Consider the following 7,494-nt stretch of genomic DNA (forward strand, 5'->3'; position numbering starts at 1 on the left):
GAAATGGTTAATCTTACGCGACGTGAATTTCACCTCGATTTTAAGAACAACAGTGGAGGAAGAGCGGCTTGGGGAGGGGCTTCCCCTGAGAGGAAAGAGGGAGCACCAAACCCGTGAATCCGCTCTCCTGTTGAAACGAGCGAGTGATTCGCGCGTTCCTCTGTGCGTCGTTACCGGCCGTGAATGAAGGAAGCGGCCGCGTTTCACCGCGGCGCCCCCACCCCCGGGGCTCGCTTTGCAGGGGAACCCAGCTCGCTCAGATTCCCAGAGATGATGGTGACCTAAAGGGGGACGGCGGCCGGCACAGGAAAGAGAGGGGCCATCCCTCACGCACCCCCGCCAGCTAGAAGCCAGGAAAACAAGACGTTGGTTCATATTTGGAGACAGAGGAAGCCAGGCCGAGCGCTCAGAAGGTGGATGGTGCGGGGCAGTTTCAAGGGAGGGCGGAGGGTGATGTGCATGCTGCCCTCCTATTTTTTGGATCCCCTGGTTTCCCATCCTGTTCCTCAGAGTTCTCCCAGCAGGACTCAGCCTCCAGGCCACTGGACCAACGGGCTGTGCACTGGAGGCAGCTCGGAAACCCAGACAAGAGGAACTTCAGGGAACAGGTCTTCAGGGAACAGGTGCACTCCCGGGGGCTGGGACGGGCACACGGAGTGCTGAGCTCAGGGAAGTCTGGGGAGTTTGAGGCTGTCTTTGGGGAAGGGGCAGGGGACAGGAACACGGTGGACAGCTGATTGGGGGACGAATATTTGGAGCAGGAGGCATTTGAAATTCCCAACAAAGACCCAGAAATCCAGCCGGGCACTTGAGATCCCCACTGAAAGCAAGCGTCGCAAGTCAAACATGCCCTTGCACCTGTTCTTGGGCCACCCCGGAAGGGTTGGTGCAAATCAGCCCTTCTAAGACCTCAGCCCAAAATTCTGGCCCCTCCCTCCTCCCCACCTGCACCGCCCCAGATCCAAGTCCCCAGCACTGGCCTGGCCTCCTCTCTGGTCTCCACCCTGACCCCCCATCCTACCCCACCAGGCACTGCTCTGTCTTCGACACCATGGGAAAGGAACCTTTTAGAATGGGAATCGGTCCAGACCACTCGCTGCTCAACCCCTCCGGTGGTCATTCCACTCACGGTAAAAGCCAAAAGCGCTGCAGCGACCCACTGAGCCCTTTGTGATCTGCCCTCATCACCAACAGGGTCTCCTCGGCCCTAGTGTGTCCTCCTCAGGCCACACCAGCTTCTCTGCTGTTCCATTAACACACCCCTGTTCCCACCCCAGGGCCTTTGCACTTGCTGCTCCCACAGCCTAGAGCACCCCTCCCCCTAGAAAGCCTCGAGATTTGCTCCTGGGATCTCTGCTCAAGCGCTGTCTTCTCAGCCAGCTCTCCTCTGACCATGACCACCCTCCGTACAAAGTCAGCTCCCCGACCCAGAATTCCCAACACCCTCCCTGGGTAATCTTCCCTCATAGCACTCGCTTCCTCCATGAGAATCTCTACCCCGCAAGAGAGCCAAGATTTCTGTCTACCTCATTCACTGATATGTCCCCAGAGCCTAGAACGGTGCCTGACATGGACAGGAGACACTCAATAAATTACTACGTGTTGAATGAAAAAAATGGGTGTTCAAGCAAGTGAGCAGGTACAGATTAAATCCACAGAAAGAAGTCTGGAAAGACCCTCACGACAGTTCTAGGGGTAGTTCGCTCCAGGGAAGGAGAGGAGAATTCAGTACAGGGGAACGTTTCAATTTTCTACTAGGAGAGAATATATATGTACAACATGTATCATTACATTTTCTTAAGTAAAATCAATAGCCGTTGTATCCCATAGCATAAAAGAGGAAAGAAAACCCGTGGAACAAAGAGCTGCCACAAAACAGAAGCCTGTCTGAGTCACTGGGACTCAGCTCTGCCAAATGGTTCAGGCCAATGACCGACAGGGCTTGAGAAACAAGGGACGAGTGTCTCCACGCTCCCGGGCGTGTCCAGAGCAGTGGTGGCCGGAAGGAGCGGGCTACGAGAGGGGCCCCAGAGGAGACGGCCGTCCTTGCTCCTGGCCCTGCGGTCAGACCCTGGAGCACAGCACAGCAAACCAAGTAAATGCCCCTCCCGGGGCCACCCACAGCATAGGTGACAAGGGACAGAAACAGGACAGCCTCCCATACCCTGGGCAGCACTGTCCCAGTGACCAGGCTGCTCTTCTGCCTGGCCGGCACCTGCTGTCCAGGCTGGGACAACACAGCCCAGCTGGCCACTGGGCCAACCCCCTCCCCTGGAGACAAGCAGTCCCCGAGCCCGGACCCTGCTGAGAGATGGCCGCTGCCCTGAGCGAGCCAGCCTGGCACTGAGTCAGACAGAGACGCTGCAGCCCGGACGGGGATCCTCCCCCCAGAGACCAAATTAATTCGGAGGGTGCTCACGGCGATGGCAGGCAGGGGCATCGAGTACCTGGTGCGGGAGGTGGGGCAGCCCGCGCCCTGAACCCCCACATGAAGCCGAAAACCAGCTTTGTGGCAGCCAGAGGAGGAGACCCTGTTTACCACTGGGCTGCGGAAGGGGGCCTTCCTTCCAGCAACGCTCAGAAAGGAGACCCTGCACGGCTCCCCACTGCTCTTAGGTAAGATCCAAAGTCCTGATGCCTGCCGTGGAATACAATTCAGCCATGAAAAAGGAAAGAGCCACGGACGCCTGCTACAGCATGGGCGAACCTCAAAACACCATGCGGGGTGAAAGCCAGACACAGAAGGCCACGAAGGGTATGATTCCATTATGGGAAATGTCCAGAACGGGCAACCCACAGGCAGAAAGTAAACCAGCGGTGGCCAGGGGCTGGGGGGGAGGGGGGTGGCTACATAACGGGTATGGGGTCTCCTTTGGGGGATGAAAATGTTCTGCCATTCAACAGGGCTGTGGTTGCACAGCACTGAATGTGCGAAATGCCACTGACTTGTTAAAATGGTTCATCTGTATGTGAATCTCACCTCCGTTAATTTTTTTTTAAGTTTATTTAATTTTGAGAGAGTGCACAAGTGGGGGAGGGGCAGAGAGAGAGAGAGAGAGAGAGAGAGAGGGAGAAGAGAGAGAATCCCAAGCAGGCTCCACACTGCCAGCGCAGAGCCCGACGCGGGACTCGAACCCACGAAACCGCGAGATCACGACCTGAGCCAAAGTCAGACGCTCAACCGACTGAGCCACCCAGGCGCCCCGTAGGTTTGTTTTAATCCAAATTCCTTCCCTCGGTCTGTGAGGCCCTGCATAACCCGAGCCCTGTCCATCTCTCCGGCTACATCTAACGTCACCTCGGCCCATTTGCTCCCTCGCTGATGTTGGTTACACTGGACATCCCAGGTGAGCCATCAAGGAGTTCCAGTCCTGGGTCTGCACAATGCACATACCTCAGTTTCCCCAACGGTTCAATGAGGGCATTGGCTTAGCTGGTACATGGGAGATGCAGATTCACGTATCTTGATCGCCCCTGTCCAACACTTCAGCTAGTAGCCACGTGCAGCTGTGGCTGCAAATATAAGCTGAAACTTATATTTCAATATACATGGGGGCACCTGGGTGGCTCAGTCTGTTGAACATCCGACTTCGGCTCAGGTCATGATCTCGCGGTCCGTGAGTTCGAGCCCCGCGTCGGGCTCTGGGCTGACAGCTCGGAGCCTGGAGCCTGCTTCGGGTTCTGTCTCTCTCTCTCTCTCTCTCTCTCTCTCTCTCTCTTCCCTCCCCCGCTCATGCTCTGTCTCTCGCTCTGTCAAAAATAAACATTAAAAATAATAATAATAAATGAAATAAACAAACAAACAAGCAAACATGAATCAGGGGCACCCGGCTGGCTCAGTCAACCGGTTCAGCACCAGCCTCTTGATTTAGGCTCAGCCCACGATCTCACAGTTCATGAGTTCGAGCCCCGCATCAGGCTCTGCGCGGGCGGTACGGAGCCTGCTTGGGATTCTCCCTCCCTCTCTCTCTCTCACCCTCCCCCACTTGCTCTCTCCCTCAAAATAAACAAAAACTTTTAAAAAATTAAATATGTGTGAATCAAAATGAAATGAATTGGAATCGTAAGTTCAGATCCTTAGTTTCTCTGGCCACATCTCAGATGCTCCACGGTAGCCTGTGGCTACCCCAGTGAAGAACACACATAGCAAACGTCCCCATGGTCATAGAAAGTTGGACAGCGCTGGTCCGGAGGGCTGGACAGGCAACACGTTCTAGATGGAATGTTGTAAGCCCCTTGACAGGAGGGGCTATAAACTCAGTCCCTACAACAGCGCCTGGCACATAGTGGGCGCTCACTGACTATCTTATGCATAAACTAGAGATCACGTCGCTGCAAACCAGTGGTCCCAGCCCTGCGGTTCTTCAAGAGGAAGCCAAACACCCAAATTATCACACTAAATCTTCTATATCTCTGGAACATGAGCTCGAAAATTATCACGGCACTGCGCTGGCCAAACGGGTCTGCCCCTGGGCAGGATACAGCCACGAGACAGGTGCTGGTTGTCAACCACTGCATTAGGAGGTGGCCAAGGTTCCCTCCACCTGTGCGCAGCAGGAGAGGGGCTCGCGGACACAGAGAACCCAGCAGGTCACAGAAACCCTAAAACTTCCCACTGACCTCCCCAGGAGCATCCAGAAGAGACACGGGAGGAAGAAGCCAGCGCAGAAACAATGTGCCGAAGCCCCGGGTGGAATTAATATTCTAATCCCAGTGTCTCACATCTCACATCGATGAAGGCAGCCACTGCCGCTGTCCTGGAATGCTGACTCCCCGCGATGACCCTTTTCAAGGGAGTAAAGGGGCAAACATACGGAGGCGGGGGCTGTGGGGAAGGAGTATCTGGGCACCAAGGCCAGCGGCAGGACCCGATGCCGGGAGGAGCCCACGTCGAACCTGCTGTCCAGGAGTCAGGTCGGACTGTGTGACAGGCCACGTTTAAACCATAGGGCCCCAGGGGCGCCTGGGTGGTTCCATCAGCTGAACGTCCGACTTTGGCTCAGATCGTGATCTCACAGTTTGTCGGTTCAAGTCCCGCATCAGGCTCTGTGCTGACAGCTCAGAGCCTGGAGCCTGCTTCAGATTCTGTGTGTGTGTGTGTGTGTGTGTGTGTGTGTGTGTGTCTGCCCTCCCCCACTCTCACACTCAGTCTCTCTCTGTCTCTCTCTCAAAAATAAACATTAAAAAAATTTTTTTTAAATCCTTGGGCCCTGGGGCACCTGGGTGGCCCAGTCAGTCGAACATCCAGCTCTTGGTTTCGGCTCAAGTCATGACCTCACGGTTCGTGGGTTCAAGCCCTGTGTCAGGCTCTGTGTGCAAAGTCTGCCTGAGATTCTCTCTCTCTCCCTCAAAATAAATCACTTCTTTAAAAAGCCACAGGGCCCCAAGGCCAGGCACCAGAAAAGGGCCTGGGGCATCCGGTGCCCCTGAGGAAGACAAGTAGGAAGGACATCACTACATTTGGAAGAAACTAAAGGGAGAGTGAACCAGGCCCACGAGACCCCCACCTGCCAGCTGGGGGGTCGGCCATCCTTCACCAGCATTCACAGCCTTCCTGACGAATCCAGGAGCCAAGGAGCTCCTCCCTCCCCACCCCCTCCACTCTGTCCTTGGTCAGAGGACCTTGAAAACATGTCTGCAAATTCTTTGACACTTCTCTGATCAAGAGAGGGAGTCAAATTCCCCTTCCCTTGATTATGGGCTGACATCTGATGAATAAAATGCAGTGAAGTCACCCCAAGTGACTTCGGAGGCTAGGTCATTGCAGGCGACTGAATGCATTAATGAAAAGCGTTTTAAAGTGGCTTCGTGGAGAAAACTTTTTTTTTTTTTTTCGGTACATATTGGCGTCCGAGAGATCATAAGTTCCGGAGAAGCGACAAAACTCCACTAAGCCTAGAAAAAAAACTATAAAGCCCTGTCACCAAAGATAAATATGTTGGTCTCAGCAAATGCTTCCGAAGGGCAGGGCTGTCACAGACGTATTGGATTAAAATCGAGAATGTTAAGGCAATTAGGCCAGCACCACCTCCCATCAGGTCTGTCGCTTGTGACCCGTCGTTGCTGTTAGGATGACCCCACCCAACGTTGTGGAATGCACCCTTTGGCTAAGATTTCTGTGCGCAGCTGTGTGCTACCTCTCGTGGGTGGCATCGACGTTTTCGTCTTTGACATTCAGCGTTCCAACCCTACGCCAGGTGCAGGAGATTGAGATCATTTTTGAAACACTTTTGATTGGCAAGGGGAGGGGGAGAGGGAGGCACAAGGAAGAACCTCTCATACCAGTAATTACTGGCAGATGGCATCTACTGTGTCTGACGGCATTCTAGGCACTGTAAGGAAAGCAAGGAAGGAAGGTTTAAAAAAATATGTATCCATACAACTCTGTCCTCGATGAGCTCAGTCTGGAGGGGGAGGTGAGGTATGTGCAGACTTTCTAGAGCACACAGAATGCCAAAGGCTTTCCAAGGAGGACGGTCACTGCCAGGCAAGGGAATCTGAGAAGCCTCCGCGGGACTTCCGTTGGGACGCTTCCGGTTGGAAGCGAGAAAAACCCGACTCAAAGTAGCTTAAGGGAAAAAAAAGTACCCTGGGTCACGTACCGGGGAAGTTCAAGATCAAGCTCATCTCAGAAATAGCTACTTCGAGGCACTCGGCTATGGTCCCCAGGAAAGCTTCCTGCTCTGTCTCTCGGTTTCATCTTTGCCCCGTGGCGCCTCATTCCCACGCAGATCCAGAACAGTCGGTACCTTCTAAGACGGCCTGCTGGCATGCACAGCTTTGTACAGTCCTCTCCCCTTGAGTAAATGCCTTCTGACCGATAGAACACTTCCATGATTAGGCTGCAAGAGATGGTCATGTAGTGGCTTTGATAAAGCAAACTGCCATATGGAGAGAGGGCCACGTGGCAAGGAACTGAGGACCAGGGTCCAAGAACCCACAAAAAGTGAATCCTGCCAACAACCATGTGAACATGGAAACAGGACACTGCCCCCGCCCCAGGCAAGCTTTCAGATGAGACCCCAGCCCTGGCCAACATCTTACCTGCAGCCCTGCGACAGATCTGGAGGCAGAAGAGACCCCACGCGCAGGTCCCTAACCAATAATAAAAGTGTATTGTTTTGAACCATTAGCTTACGATAATTTGTTACACAGCAATACTAACCGATACCGCCAGGCTCACCTCCTACGAGCTTAGCAACTGCAGCAGAAAAGAAGGACCTCTTACCCAATGTTTGCAACAAACATCCCAGGGCCAGCCCTCACTGGCCCAGCTTGGGTCATGTGCCCAAGCGTGATCCAATCCATGAGGCCTTGCTGAGATGCTCTGATGGGTCAGAAAGTCAGAAGCCAGCCCCTGAAGGAGGAGGAGGAAATTGGCAGGATCCAAACCACATGGCCTGAAAGCAGGGAAGCCATAGTTTTTCCCAAATGAAAACCAGGGTGTTCTAACAAATTGGACAACCTAGAAAAATGGATACATTCCTCAAAAGC

The 7,494-nt window shown here is 53.9% G+C and overlaps 1 non-coding gene across 1 annotated transcript; it reads right to left on the reverse strand.

The window, feature by feature from the left end:
- Window positions 1-3,114: 3,114 nt before the first annotated feature.
- On the reverse strand, window positions 3,115-3,200 carry TRNAQ-UUG. Its single transcript has one exon. It is a non-coding gene; the product is annotated as a tRNA-Gln (tRNA).
- Between the last annotated feature and the right edge of the window lie 4,294 nt (window positions 3,201-7,494).

The sequence above is a fragment of the Panthera leo genome, chromosome D3, assembly GCF_018350215.1.
Source record: "Panthera leo isolate Ple1 chromosome D3, P.leo_Ple1_pat1.1, whole genome shotgun sequence".
NCBI lineage: Eukaryota > Metazoa > Chordata > Mammalia > Carnivora > Felidae > Panthera > Panthera leo.